This window comes from Syngnathus typhle, linkage group LG6, assembly GCF_033458585.1.
Source record: "Syngnathus typhle isolate RoL2023-S1 ecotype Sweden linkage group LG6, RoL_Styp_1.0, whole genome shotgun sequence".
Classification (NCBI taxonomy): domain Eukaryota; kingdom Metazoa; phylum Chordata; class Actinopteri; order Syngnathiformes; family Syngnathidae; genus Syngnathus; species Syngnathus typhle.
Window position 1 is genome coordinate 5655525 of NC_083743.1, and position 15861 is coordinate 5671385.

General features: G+C 46.7%; 1 protein-coding gene across 9 annotated transcripts in view; it reads right to left on the bottom strand.

The window, feature by feature from the left end:
• The window catches only part of cdon (cell adhesion associated, oncogene regulated), a 45469-nt gene that overhangs the window by 16713 nt on the left and 12895 nt on the right, over window positions 1–15861 (bottom strand). For 4 of the 9 annotated variants that reach the window (XM_061280238.1, XM_061280233.1, XM_061280235.1 and 1 more), the window contains 4 exons: window positions 13324–13611; window positions 10623–10731; window positions 7459–7601; window positions 3810–4827 (listed from right to left, as the gene is read on the bottom strand). The gene's annotated coding sequence lies outside the window, so the exon portion shown is untranslated. Of the gene's footprint in view, window positions 1–3809; window positions 5316–7458; window positions 7602–10622; window positions 10732–13323; window positions 13612–15861 lie in introns of those variants that run through there. The other 5 variants (XM_061280239.1, XM_061280237.1, XM_061280234.1 and 2 more) reach the window with 5 other exon arrangements.

Below are 15861 nucleotides of genomic sequence, written 5' to 3' on the forward strand. Positions count from 1 at the left end.
GAAAATGAGTGGCTGGAAAAAATATCCACATCAATGCGTTTGAAATTCTAGCACTTTTGGTAGCTTAATGGAGAAGCTCTGGGTTTGTGTCGCTTAGAAACTGCTACCGTGGACCGCAATAGAGAAGACAGTGAATGATTATCACAGAAGGCCAATATTCCACAGATCGGTGCCAAACAACGCCTTGGGGCCGATGGAAGCCGCAGTTTAGCCCGAATCCGCCAAGCCGCCGATCGGCGGGACAACAAAGTCCCCGATGGCCGCTCGTTTCGGCCTTAATATAGTCCGCACCGAAACCGAAGTCAGATGTGACTTGATGGCTTTCGAAACATTTGAAATAGAAAGCTGCGGTCTATAGAAAAAAAAAAAAAAAAAGCTCACTAGGGGCCCCGCCGCCGAGGCATATTTAGTCGGCTGGCTTTCGGGAATCTCGCAAACAGGAAGATGCTGAGGATTTAAGTTCACACCAGACACAATGAACCCCAACAAGGTATTTTTGTTTTATGTCAAAGCCCACGTGGCGCTCTGCAACATGTTTGCCGCACGTCACAGCTCGCCAAAAGGCGCTCCCTCAGATGGTTCCAAGTACATAATAAAGGGTATTTATAGTCACTTCAAATAGCGTGGCTTAAGGAGGCGGCTTCACGCAGCAGCACAGACGAGTTGAAGAAGACCCCGTTTGACGTCGACTTCGACGGTCATTTCTTGAGTTGCGCGTTTGTGGTTTGCGTCCTCTTATCGTTCTCGGGGTATATTTCGAGCCAGTCTGTATTTTCATGACACCAACATGCAAAACCTCAGAGAAGAAGCAGACCTCTGAGCCGGGCTCGCATCCAGCCGGTACCGCCTCGCCCTTGCCCAGCGGCCGTTGTGGAACATCTGCTTGAAAAAAAAGTTGCTTGTTTGCCTTTGCAATCACTCCAGTCTATATTTGTCATTTAAGTGTTGCAGTAATGCACAAATAAAGAAAAACTGACAGTTGCTGATTGATTGAAAATGTTTATGATTGCCTCTATGAATAGTAAATAGACATAGCATAGCATAGCTACTTGTCTTGATGCTAATCTACTGGCCAATTTTTCCCACTTTACAAGATGGTGTAAATGTAGTATTTAAATGTCTGAATCTCTATTATTACCTGGAAACCATCACATGGACTCAATTTTGAGTATAGCTCGTCATTCCTTGACGCTCTCCCTCAGCTACTCCTGACTGCTGGGTGTTGTCAATCAGCACTCGGAGAGTCCATGATCATGGGGGCTTTTTTGGCACTCCGCCACCTCCCCTCCAACTTCCTCCCGACGGGGGCCCGGGCCTTGATAAATGGCTGCCGGCGTTCGCTAACAGGCTTGATGGAGAAGTTGAGGTCAAAATGCCCGGAAGCTAATTTTGAATCATTTGGCTATTTAGGATACAGAAGGCGATTTGGAGAGACGGTCATTCCCTACGTCAAAATATTGTGACAGTGAAGAAAAAAAATCGGTGTTTTTATGGCTCTTGGGACTTCTCTCAGGCAGAGGTCAACTCAGTGACAGAATGAAGTGCGAGCTCAAATAAACAAGCAAACCATGCTTTGATTTACAAAATGAGGCCCACAGTGATCTGTTAATGAAATATTTAAAAAACATTCTTGTGAAAAACATACCTATTCGGGGCTATTCTTGTAACGCCTTGCTAGCGGAGAAGAAGCGATGTTAACCCCTCGCTGCTAGTCGTCTGGTTGGACAGCAAACAACAGTCAAGGAAAATTCCGTCCGACTATTATTAACTAAAATCAATCGTTTTAATAAACAGGCTCGCAAATAATAACTAACCTGATTAGAAAGCCGCAACTGAATGGTAGACTAACAGGCAGGTTGTCAGCACAACACACAAGCATGATTAGCATATTTTGCTAGCAGGTACAGTAAAAGCTGGGGGGGTGGGGGTGTAATGCTAATAGCTATCGCACGGTGTATCAGTACTTGTCCTCATTGCTATGGAAACCCGGCGGGTGGACTTTAAAGTTCTTGTGTGGTTCTAATAGCGCATGTGTTGCCTGTGTGAGCTTGGTACCATTACACGCTCCCATTGAAAATTACCCACTTAACATAGCTTTGCTACGGCAACATGTGTTTGTCATTAGCGGGCACACTAATAGTAAAAAAAGTGGCTTAATCGCACCGTTGTGCTTTGTTCATGGCCTGTCCGAAATGAGTTGGGCCCGCTAATGGCTAATTAATGTCCCTGCATTCGTGGAAACAAAACCAGGAATCAAGACAGGGCGGCTAACAGTGGTGTTAGCATCGCAACACAAACAAAAAAAATAAAAATTGTGATTAAATACACTGGTGCTTGACCTTGATGTGGTATGGTATCATTTTTCGGTATACCACGTTTTAATTTTGTTTTGTTTCTGATAATTTGCGCGGGATAAAGGACAACTCAACAATGACGACACTAGGAGGGAATTTGTGCAAAAAAAACTGCTGTTATACAAATTTGGGGGGCCAGAATTGAAAGAAAACACCGTAATGAGGATTTCCACGTGATTCGGTGCAACAAAAGAGCAACCCGTCGATATCAGCGATCCCTGAAAGGATTTGAAAGGCGTCGGAAGTGTCTGCTTGTCGCCCATTGACACCACAAAGCGGCGGCCGGCGTTTGAACTTGGAGGCGTTTTTTATGCGCGGGCGCCCATGTGTGTCACCCCGATGCTGCGCCTCCATTGGATCCTTTGTTCCCCATCACTTGTTTGGAGTGTTCAGTTTACTGACAAAAAACATGAAAGTGGATAGCCATTCATCAACTACCTTGCAATGTACTTACACTACAACAGCAATTATGCGAATGTGACATATTAATCAGCAACAACAAAAAATAAGACAAAACATGATTTAATATTTTTTCCTAATGATTCTAGCACAGTTGTCAAATTAAAAGCCCAAGAAATTATTCCTGTCTTAGGGGGGGGGGGGATATCAGTAGTACTGTGTAGATTTATAGAGCTTTACAAGTACAAATCAGTCTTCTAATTATGATGACAAACCTAAATCTACTTTAATCCATGCAGATTCAAAAGTAGTCTTTGGGCGCTGTATCACGCCACACTCGATTTAAAACAATCAAAACTCTCTGAGCTGAGAGAAAAACTTCTCAGCAGAATTAATGTGGCGGAAATATGGCTCCCCAAAGTGTAACTGCAAGTTTTCTTTTGGTACAAAGTGATGATTCAACGCTCCATGTTTGGACTCTTTTTTTTTTTCTGAATTAATGTTGTTGACACGGCACGCCAACTGAGGACATAATAACCATTTTTAGTCATATTCTCCGGTGCAGAAATATTTTTTCCTGCGTGCAGTCACCTGAAGGTGTCTTGCAAGTAGTCAATGTGAGGAGCAAAAACTTGTTGAATCACAAAGTTCTATCAAATCCAGCCACACATCGTTTCGGGAGCCTTGCCCCGCTAGGTGTCAGAACTTTCCCCGGGATCTAATGCACCTTGCCCGGCCTCTTTTAGGTCACTCAGCAAGCCTTCCTCGGGTCCTCATAGTGAATCTTTGTCGGCCACTGCAAACATCCTCCGGTCTCGCTCTCATTCAACAAGGCTCTGAACTTTCCACGGCTCTCCGTGCAGCCTTCATCGGCCACTCAGCGAGTTTTCCCCGCGGTCCCTCTCCGAACTTTCCACGGCGATTTAGCAACACTCTCCGGTCACTCAGCAAGCCTCCTTCCCCGACTATTCTCCAAACATGCCTGCTAGCCAGACGCCCATCCGTCCTTCGAGCCCCCGAGGACAATCAGTGCGACCTTCTCGCCGATGTTCTTACCTTGTTTCCAGGAGCGCTGGTTGCCGTGGGCCGTATCAGCAGCCAAACGCATTCTCACGGTGCAAAATCCGCGCGGGGCCCTCCATTCCACGCGGAAGACACGGAGACCACCGCACCGGAGAGTGTGGAGACTTTCAGTCCCGCAGAAGAGTCCGTAAACTTCGGGACCAAAGTGCGATGAATAGAGAAATTGGAGAAAAAAAAAAAAACGGCGCTCAGTTGCTGGTGGACGCTGGAGCACTTCTCACAGGTGTGGACCTTATTCCACTTGCGTGGATTTGGTATCGATCAACAAAAACATACCGGGAGAAGAAGAAAAAATCCACTACACACGCTCACTTGTCAGGAGCCGCCGAGCAGAGGGAGGCGGTTTGGGGCTGCACTCGCACCTCTGGAGCCAGTGTCTGGTCGCTCCGTGGATCATAGCAGCAGCGGCCAGGCTGGAATGTCCCAACCCTGCTCGCTTGCACGCTGCTCCCACCGGGAACCGGAGAGAGGGAGGGAGGGAGAGAAAGAAGGAGGCGGAGACAGGAGGTGGAATCTTGGAAGACGGCAAGGAGGAGGTGGCCTAGGAGGGACTTTGTTGCCCGAATGGATTGTATGCATCGCATTAACACTTTGACGGAATGTGGCCGAAAAACACACAAGGATGACCTAGATGTCTGATTTACATTCATTAAAAAGATTACAAAGGTCATTTAGTGAAGGTCATTTAGTCACGTTGTTATTGTTAATATTTAATGAGTCGTTAAAAGTGTGTAAATCGGCAGTCAGAAAAACACACAATCAAATAGTGTTCTTAACCAGGCTTATTAAAGTCTATGTGGGTGTGGCGAGAGGGTCGTTTTTTGGCACCCATTCTAAATGTTGGTCAGTCGGCTGGGGCTGCGACACAACCATGTGTTGTGCATGTGGATGTGAGTCAACAAGATGATCACATAGGCCACGACACGTCTCAGACGGCAGGTGAAGCCTCGCCAGGTGCGAGCCGGTCCAAAGGCAACAGAACGGCAAACGTCTGACGGAAAGAAAGAGAAACAGCAAAGGAGGAGGAAGAAGACTTCAATTTGCCCAAATTCTGCTATGATCTCATTTCCGTGGCAACCAAACGAAACAGGATTTTGTCCATAAAGCTCCCTTGACAGGTCAAATTTTTATACATAATTCATTCCAAGTTCGAGCTCGATTTTCATGCCAAGTGTGACTATGGCGGGATGTGTGGACTAAATCTGCGCAGGGGCGGGCTAGACTAAGTTTTGGTATCTTCACAGACCCATGCATACGGAAGAGGATTAGGGCCAGTGAAGAAAAAAAAAACGAGGGGTGACAGGATTCTGACTTTTTTTCTCAGAATTCTGACTTTAAAGTGGGAATTCTGACTTTATTCTCAGAATTCTGAGAATAAAGTCAGAATTCTGAGAATAAAGTCAGAATTCCGACTTTAAAGTCAGAATTCTGAGAATAAAGTCAGAATTCTGAGTTTAAAGTCAGAAATTGGGAATTCTGACTTTAAAGTCAGAATTCTGACTTTATTCTCAGAATTCTGACTTTATTCTCAGAATTCTGAGAATAAAGTCAGAATTCTGAGTTTAAAGTCAGAAATTGGGAATTCTGACTTTAAAGTCAGAATTCTGACTTTATTCTCAGAATTCTGACTTTATTCTCAGAATTCTGACTTTATTCTCAGAATTCTGACTTTAAAGTGGGAATTCTGACTTTAAAGTCAGAATTCTGACTTTATTCTCAGAATTCTGAATAAAGTCAGAATTCTGAGAATAAAGTCAGAATTCTGAGAATAAAGTCAGAATTCTGAGAATAAAGTCAGAATTCTGACTTTAAAGTCAGAATTCCCACTTTAAAGTCAGAATTCTGAGAATAAAGTCAGAATTCTGACTTTAAAGTCAGAATTCCCAATTTCTGACTTTAAAGTCAGAATTCTGACTTTTTTTCTCAGAATTCTGACTTTAAAGTGGGAATTCTGACTTTATTCTCAGAATTCTGACTTTATTCTCAGAATTCTGAGAATAAAGTCAGAATTCCCACTTTAAAGTCAGAATTCTGAGAATAAAGTCAGAATCCTTTCACCCCTCGTTTTTTTTTTCTTCACTGGCCCTAATCCTCTTCCGTACATGCAAGCTGCTGCGGCGTGGCACATTTAAAAAGGGGTGTTTAGACCGTTGTGGGTGTGAACACAAGTATTTATCGAAATTGCGTTACACTACTCAGACGTGCTTCCGGCAGGCAAAAATTTAGCCTACTAAAATGTCAGGTGCGCCAAGTGCACGTGAAAGCAGACGTCCAGCATGGCACGGAGAGAAACCACATTCCTCCGTCACCCAACTCAATTCCAGCTCACTCTGGACCTTGAACAAGATTTTTCCGTGTGATGCATTCAAGGAAGTTTCCACAAAACACGAGCGGCCATTATCAGCTAGTTTGTAATAGCTTACGAGGGGGGCGTGTTTTATGAGAGCTTCATCTTTTCGTCCCTCTCTCGAAGTGACGGGCCGCTTGGAGACGTCTGAAGTTTTGGGGAACGAGGGGGTGGCGGTGATTGGACACAGTCGCATGTGAAAGGCCAGAGAGTCCACGGGGGAGCAGGGCTCCGCACACAAAAGGGCTAGGGAGGGGCCGGCCGTGCGGGAGGGGCCACCGCTGGGAACCAAAGCTGACAGCACAAACACCGCCCTCGTCCCCCCCCCCCCCCAATCTCAGCGGTATTTACTCACGTATAAGTGCTAGGACCTCTGACCCACATTTAACCGATAGAGGCTTGTTTGCTCCATGTCAACAGATTACAACACTTTCATGTTGAAAACGGGAAAATGCTAAACTGGCATCTATTTTTCTTAAGACCTTTGTACTCATCACAAACAGTTAGCTAGCTACGCCTGCATCGCTAAAATACAGCTTCCCTTCGAATCATCCGTAGACGTGGCTGATTTAGAGCGCCTCGTTGTCCGCTGTGAGTGCATGCGTGTCACAGACAGAAAAGTGGGCGAGCGAGGCGGGGGAACCAAGTAATGAAAAAAAAAAAGTCCCACCATGAAGAGTGGCCACGTTAATCATTTGTCTTTGTCGTTCGTCATTAAAATTGGCATTATTTTGCACATTTTACGAATACTTGGAACACGCACGAGTCCAATTGAGGTTCTTGTGGTTTGCGGCGGATGCATGCGACCCTGCCGTCCTTTGGCGTGAGGATAACGACCTGGCAAAAAGTGTCAACGGAGTGTTTATGAGTAGAGCAAAGCAGTTGTAGCCCACGGTCGACTCTGCCAGAGGCACGCTCTCAACTCCAAAACTTTTAAAACGCGGAGAGAGATAACAAACACAAACCAATTTTTAGATAGCCACAGCCCCCTTGCCCCCCCCCCCCCACCTCTGCACGTCCCTGGTTCAAGAGACAAATATTTTTCCATTTTCTACTGAGTGTCTCGTTACTTTTGCGTGTGAGCGGGGTTCAAAGTTGACAAATGTTTTTCCAATTTGACTCAATGCAAGTGAAGACATAAAGCGGTAGTGTGAAAATGTCACTCTTTCATAACGTACACTCAACAAATCCCTCAACACAAAAGCTGAATGTGTATATTGTATATCATGATACAGACACGTGTGTGTGTGTGCATATGTGTGTGTGTGCTCGCACCTCTCTCCATCTGCTTTCTGCATCACTGGCGTGGGATCTCTTTCTCTCTCTCTCTCTCTTTCCGTCGTGGTCCCCCCCGGGAATTCCATCAATGTGTGTAAGGTCTCACTCGTTTGCACTCCATCAGATGAGAGCACGATTGTCTTTGGAAGGTGACAAGTTGTGAAATAGATCTCATTAGAGTGCGGTCAGTGGATATGATCATAATCCAACAAATGAAAAAGGCAATTTGAGCTAAAGTGCTTTTTTTTTTTTAATGAGTGACATTTTTTCACTTCATACGCAAATTGTACTCCATCTATGTTGCTAGCACTATGCTAGTTCATCTCTCACGTCCGGCTAGCAGTTAGCTGGTCTCATGAAATAAGCTAACATTAGTCTCATCCTGAAACTGGCAAAGACAAAGATTTGTGTAAAAGTACATTCAGGTGAGCGGAGAATAAAAGTCTTATTGTCCTCGGAAGTAATTTGTCGCAACCGCGTGCACTTGTGAATGAAAGCGAGTGTGGTGACCTGTGAGAGCGCCAAGACTCTTTTAAAAAAAGCCACATGTCGGGGGTCCCGGAATGAACCCTGGCCCTCGCAGACACCCGGCCGGCCCCCAATGGGAAAGCGATTGTTTATTTAACTAGGCTTTTATGGAATAGCAAGTCACAGGAAGTCCTTAAAACAGCCGCGGCTACTATTTAGACAGTCCCCTTTGGGAGTAAACACCCTCCTGACCACCATCAACACCCCCAGCAACCCCCCCAACCTCCCCCCATGCACCCCAACAAGCAGATACCCCGCCGTTGAGGAATGCGTCTATTCACAGGCAGACGGCCATCTTGGAAGTTTGGCTTTTGCATCCCGTTGCCGTGGTAACACTCCCTCATCCAGCGCAAGAAAAATAATCACGATGCAACTCTAAAATAGAGGATTGTCAATCAAATTCAAAAGGTCAACCGCGAGGTGAGCTTGAGCGGAGGTTTAAAAGTGCAGCGTGCATTCCTGTCAGGATGACGCGTCATAAAATTGAAACCCAAGCGTTCGACGTCGACAGAAAGCTGTCGCAGAGAAGGAATAAAAGCGACGGGATATATCTTCGTCATAAAATCTCGCGGATGTGCGCTCGGCTCTTGAGAACGCATCTGCTCGAGTCGAGGTCCAGGACGGAATCTCTGCTCTGGGGTGTCTACTCCATGCAGGCACACATGCCGTGAAGCTGTCAGCAGGCATTCCAGTAAACAAGATTTCCAGAAGCCGTTTGCGCACATCCAGCATTCCCAAAATGTCCGCCTCTTTAAAACCATTTCATCTGCAACTAAAATCATGCTAAGTTTTTGTGACACTGCCAAATTGTGCACACCCGCAGGGCTTTCACAATAATAAAACTTTAAAGATACATTCTGGAATCATAACGATGCATTTACACATTTTTTTTTCCCCCTTCCCAAATGTGATTTGAATTTGCCAGTTTCAAAAAGCCACACCCTTGCCCACCAAAGTTATAATAGTTGTTGATTTTGTCATGATACATATATATATTTTTGTAGAGCGGGTTTATTGGTTTATCATATGTTGGGAAAATGTTTTGTTTTAGTTTAAAAAAAAAAAAAGTCAGCAACAAAGTCTTTGCCCTCATTGAAACAGTTTGTTTGTGCGCTCCTTCACATGTGACACGAGGCGGGAATCGTAATCGGCGGCAGATAATCAGTGTGGAGCCAGAGGAAAATGTCAACAAAGAAAGATAGTTGTTGTTTTTTTAATTCTCGCAGGTTGCCGGGATCATGATGGGGGGCTCGGGGTGGTGCGCTGTGTTTTGTCTGTGCGTACACATTGCTGACAATAGGCCAAAGCAGAAGTCAGTGACAAGACACAAGATATGTGCCGGAGCTCGTCTAATCCCAGAGGTGTGATTTCCTCCCGGAACAGGATGAGCTTTGTGGGGAGATTCGGAGGCAGATGTGAGGCGAAGACAGAGACAAGCGATGTCTTCATAATCTCTCGTTCTCCCTCCAACCCGTCCTCGCGCCACTGAGACGACGACAGAGCTCCCCGAACAATCTGTTCTCCGAGGGCCATAAATCTCTCAAGCCTGCCCGGGACTCCTGCAAGGAGCCATCCGAGTGGCTTCTGTTTCATACGAAGCGCTCTGGACAAAGGGAAGAGGATCCGTGTCTGCTCTCCTTTTGTCCCGACTCTCAGAGTCGGCGTCTAATGCCTGCGTGGTCGCCGCTCCAGAAAAGACTAAAGCGAGTAACCGCGCAGAGCAAACAGTTTCCAAAGAGGAAAATACTTGCAACACAATCAATGGCTCCATTCATTGAAAATAATTGGAGGGTCATTAGCTTCATGACACGGCTCTCCAAAAATATTGGGACAGTGAAGCCAATGCATTCATTTTAGCCTATGGGAACATTTTGCCGATGAAGACGCAAATTTGGAGGCCAGGCTGGACTTTGACAAAGAGCAGAGAGACAAGAAATGATAAAGTCGTGGCTTTTTTTGTGCTTGCAGAACCTCTTCTGGGACGGGCCCACTAATCTTGATTGATGCAACACGTGATAGCCAAATGAACTCAGAAAAAGTCTGTCAGGGTCTTGGAAGAAAAATGCGGTAAAATAATGTAATATAATTTTATTCTGTCTATAATGATAGCTCCAAAGAAGGATAACTTTGGCAACCTCACCTTGCACAGTTTGACTTTTAAAGACAACTGCTATTCCATTTGAAGAGAAGAGAGATAGGGAGAGAGAGCGCGAGCGAGAGAGAAATGTTCCCCGACAGAGAGGAAGAGTTATGGCCTAACTTGGCTCCTTGGACTCCTTTGTGGTGAGTTTGATTTCATACTTTCATAGGCATCTGACTGCAGATTTATAATTTGTGCTGTGCTCCTTCTGGGAATTTGACTTAGGAAGGGCGGGAGGCTTTTTAAAGTCTTGACTTTTTATGTACTCTACTTTCCTCTTGAAGTATATTTGTGCCATCTGAATTTGAAGTTCCGGAGTTTGAATCCGAATTTCCAAAACCATTTTTTGTTCAACTTCAATTCCTGATTTCTTTTTTTGAGCTCCTCTCCGGATGAGCAGATGGAATTCTCATGGACACTGACACACTTAATCCTCTCGGTTAATCGGCCTCACGGATATTAGGAGCAGCCTCTCCGGCCGCCATCCCCTCACCTTTGACCCGCCGTGTAATCCGCCTGCGCCGTGGGCTCATTAAGCTCGGGGGAGTTCACACCTCTCGTCATGTTGCCCGCAGCTGCCCGAGTCGCTGGCGGCCTCAAGGCTGCAAAAAAAATATGAACCAAAAAAAAAAAAGTCATAAATCAAGAAGAGGTGAGATGGTCTAAAGTGCTCATTAAAGGGGCCGGCAAGAACATGTGCAGAGAAGCACGGAGGCTAATAAGACAAGCCTGTCACACTTGGTTAATGACTGATGAGGAGCAAAAAGGCCGGATGGAGTGTTAACTAACGCTTAAGTGCGCCAGGGGTCAAAAAAGCCGTGCGCTGCACAAAAACCTGCCATACTTTATCTCATCCTAACAACATCAGTGAATACGCTTCGTTAAAACTGCAAGAATTGGACCGGGTATTGAAATTCCTTTTTTTTTTTTTTCATCCTGGCAAAATATTTTACAGGCTCCAGCAAGTGGACAAAAAGATGAACCCAAAGCCATCCCACCAAAAAATGTTGTAAACAAAATAGCAGTCAGACACCCTGAGGGATTGATGTTCTGTTGAGTTCACTCTTGTCCAGGAGACAGAAAACAGATGGAAGTCCATCACGCCGGGACTCCTCGGGAGGATTTTATTGAAATATCGGGCGCCTGCGAGCTGAGAAAAAACCCCTTCCAGACGAGAAGAAATCTGGCCGTGCGCCACTTGGTGGATGAAGAGCAGCCTGGCAGGGCCTCGGAGTACCACAGTACCAAGGTGTGTTCTCTTTCCATGACTTTCTCCAGCGCTCCCATCTCGGCCTTGATTTAAAGCAGCCGCACGAAGGCCGACACGTCTGACTGATTGAAATAATCAACCCTCGAGTGTGCGAGGGAGTTTCGGAGAGCAGACGGGAGTGTTTTGCGTGTGAAACTTGGCAACGTGGAGATGTTACCATGCCTTGGAAAGACTCAGCGCTGGCCTTCAGAACGGGGGTTCTCAAACTAAGGGGCCGGTACCAAAATGGGGCCCGTTTCATGGCGGCCATGTCACCGTACACCCACTTGAATATTAAAGGACAAACTATTATAAAGCAATCAAATGTTCTGCCATATTTTCATGACTGCAAGTATTAAGAGAACAAAAAGGAAGTTATTTTATCCTTATAATTTTTGTAATTAATTTGGAATCCTGTTTTTTTTTTTTTTTTTTTAAGATACAATTCTTTTTGAAAAACCTGAGCTAAAAAGTAGTCAAAAACGTGGCTGGACAAATACCTTTTGTGTGTGTGCACGGACGAGGCCTGGGAGAACGTCTCGCTTTCCAAACCATGTGACCTCCATGCGGGGCCTTGGACAAGCCAAGCGGGAGCCAGAAAAGCACATCTGTGCCTTATTTTGTTGCTGTTCAAATGTTGCGCTGGTATGCGCGGAGGGCAACAAACAAAGCACAGTTCCACCTTGTTTCCATATCCAGCCTGCCCCCCCGTCTCCTCCCCCCTCCCTCACCCCACGCTTGGAGACCCACTCTGACATTAGCGGGAATGCAAAGGTACGGCTCTTCTATATTGCGGCGGCATTCCAGCGGAGCCCCCGCGGGGTGGATGACAGGCTTTTACTTAAAAGAGAGGAGGCATGAAGGAGGGAGGGGGAGACGTGCAGTCTGAAGAGGATATTAGAAAAATACTCCGGAGGCAAATCTTTTTTTCACTTTCAGGAACGATTCGGTACCTCGGGATGAAAAAGAAAACCAAAGCGGGGGCAGGAGGAAGCGGGACAGAATCTCAGAGTAAACTGTGATTCCCCAAACACTCTCCACGTGTTAAATGTAACTGTATTTTCTTAACGCCAATTACTACTTTCCTATTATCCCAGACTTTGGGTGTAGGAATGCCTAAAAAGACTTGGAAGGGAGGTGGGACTTTATCCAGAAGAAAAGGAGTCACAGTGGATGGAAGAATTGAAAAGAAGTCTGAAGAGGATATTAAAAAAATTACACCCTAGGAAAAAGTCGCCTCTGGCAATGTTTTTCACTTTCAGGAACAATTTTGGACATCGAGATGAAAAAGACTAACGGCGCAGGGTGAGGAAGGGGGAGCGGAGGAAGGGGGCGGGGGTCTGGCTGATTTGTGAGTAGTTTTGAAGTGCAGAGGACGTAATGAGAACCAACTGGCCGGCCGTCACTATCCATCCATCGGGCAACGGGACGTGCGGAAGAAACGCAGGCCTCGGGCTGACTGCATCCAGACGCAGGCACAGGCGCAGAGCGTCATGACCTTGAGGAGGACCATCACCAGCAAAATAGGAGCTGATGCTCATTACTTGACGTTTGATCAAATCCACTTCCGGATATGTGTCACTTTTGGACTCACATCCGGACTTTGGATGTGGTCCCTAAATGGTCCCTTCTGGTCACCAAGGCACAAAAAACTATTTTGCAATGGAAAATTGCTGAAGTTGCGCATCGACTGAAAACTGTTTTTTCTTTTTCAATTCTGGTCTGCTGTTTTTTTTGTGAGCCACAAAAAAAACCATGATCAAGTCACAGTTGTGTTGAAGAATTCATGTCAATAAACTATCCTGGCCGGTTGAGAAATTGGAATGATCCATGTTTGAAATGATGGCTACACGCCTGATGACACTTTTGGCTGATACGTACGTTTAGAAATCATTTGCGTCAACGCATATGTTGAAAAAGTTTGGAAATGAATCAGTGACCTGACCTGAAATAACCTCTGGCTGACCACGGCTGTTCTCTTGTGGCTCGCACTCAGTTGGCCGCGTCAGCATATCTTATCTCCCTTTTTCCTTCGTCAGATCTTTTTTTTGGGGGGATTGTCAGATGTCAGGAAGAGGCCTGCGGTCCAAATGGTTCGTTCCTCCGCAGGCAGGACGGGCCAAGGCGAGGCGGGCCAGATTGGGAAATGCTTTTCCCCTCCAGATTCCTCCAGATAACATATCTGGTTCCTCGGACTCCTCGGTCACGGAGGCGTTTTTTCTTTTCAGAGCGTCTGGTGAGACAAAGTCAAGCAATCAAACTTACTTAGTGGACTGTGTAAACGCGAGTTTCTTCTTATCTGGAAACGAGGAGAGGAAACAGAATCAGCACACGTGGAATCTCATCTGTAATTAGCTTTCACCGTATCTTCTTCTCGATTGTTTGTAAAAACGAGACGACCAGCTTTGAACTTTTTTCGTTTCGAATGAAATATTGTCAGATTGGAAACGTTTGAAACTCAATTTATTTCTCCAATCAGACGATCCCGTTAACATGACAGCGGCGTGAACGGACGGGAGTTGGCGACAAGCATCCGAGCCCCCCTGCTGGAGATCCAACATCTGCCGCTCCGCCGTGTCCAATCAGAGGGGGGCGATCTCGTCCGTGACCAATCGGGCCCACTCGGTGATCTTTTCAGGGGATCTTGCTGGAGGAGTGGGAACAAAAGCCAACTCACCCCCCCCCTAAAGTAGAGCTTCAAACAGCGCCACCCACCCCCCGCTTCTTGCTGCATCCTTGCTCTTTGATATGTTAGACCCCTGCATGGAGAAGACCCCCCACCCCCACCCTCCAGAAAGTTCCACAACCCCAAGTATGGAAGATTTACATCAACATCTCCATGAAAAGTGTCCATCCTTCATCAGGAAGGGAGAAGCTCCCTCAGTGGAATTCCAGGGTCACGTCTTATCTTTTTGACCCTGGTGGAGATCAACTCCAGAGGCCACTCTGGCACCGCGCTGGAGGACGTCAGCCCGCTTAAGTGCAGGAAATCAAATAAATGCTCAACATTCATGAAACCGTTTCAAGTTGATGCTAATCGTTAGCCCGTTAGCCTTAAGGCCCAGTGATCTTAGCGGTACAGAGTCGGGTCGCTTTCTTGCGTGAAAGCAGATGCGCGAGCAGACGGCTCAGTAAGACCCGTCTCGACAGCGGATCAGCACCGGACCGGCCCTCTTCTCAGCAGGACGATGACAACATGTGAGGAGTTGGCAGTCGGGCAAAAGGATGAACGGGAAGGCCGGGAAGGATTGTGTGAGCGCAGGGTAATTATGGGATGGAGTAATGGTGAGACGGACTTTGGGGAGGGGGGAGGCGAAAGTATGTGGCAAAGGCCCCATTGACACGAGGATGACACATGATGGGCCACGGCCGGCTAGAATTACACAGCGATGAAATATGTCAGCGCCAACAACGCCCCCCCACTTCTGCTGTTGTCTCTCTTCAAACAGAAGCCCCAGTCGACATGTAAAATATTTTTCTCATGCTGAAGTGCCCTCGCATAGCATAGTCGAGATGGCCGACGTGGCCAAAACCGGTTTCATTGGGTTCTTCCTCACCATCAGCCAGAACGGGTTCCGGCTCACCCATGACGGTAACAGAAAACGGACGGACACGCAGTCAACGTCTCGAGCTACACAGAAGAGGAAAGCCGGGACAGATGGCCATCAAGCCGTTTGCCGCTCGGCATCCCGCAAGGCTCTAGTTTCGTCCCAGATGTAATTCCAGAGTGTGGGGATCACCTGCGCCGGCCTCCGACAGGTGCCTAATGGTTGTAAAATCAAGTTGGCTCGCTCGGACGTTAGCGGCGGGATGGTCGCATTAGTCAACCTTCTGCCTTTCATCCTACGACCTGTCAGCTCGTATTCATCTAATTGGTGTTAGCGGCGAAGAGGCGGTGACCTCGCACCTCCCTCCTCGGCAAGGGCTCGACTGTCCACGCGGCGCTTTTATGCGCGTTGAACTCGGCTTGCCCCCCGACAATGATGAGCCTGGGCTCATCACGGGTGACAGGCCCGGCCGGGCGGACCGTCTCACCGCTGCTGGGGGTGCGGGGGCCCGCATTCCTACAGGTGCTGTGCACAAGATGAAATATGATGGGGCCATAAAGAGGCCAAAATGTTACCAGAAGACATTTGCCTCCAATCTCTCCAGTAAACATCACAATGAGTTTGATTTCTTTCCCGACCTTCCCACATACGCTGACAAGCTTTTGTTGTCTGCCTCCGATTAGGACTTAGCGCTGCTTTCTATTAGCGACGTGTTTTATTTACCTACAAGTGAACTCTTGTCTCGCGTTTCAGTTTGAACGAACAACCTTCCTGGCCGTGCTAATATCGCACAAATAATGGCGGTTTGGACACGTGTGCATAAAATGTGGCGCAGAACGACAGAGACGTTGGAATCCCAGAATAATTCCATGTCTATTAAAGCAAATCTATGATGTCACTTGGGAATTTGTTGCCTTGCTCAAGGACACAAATTC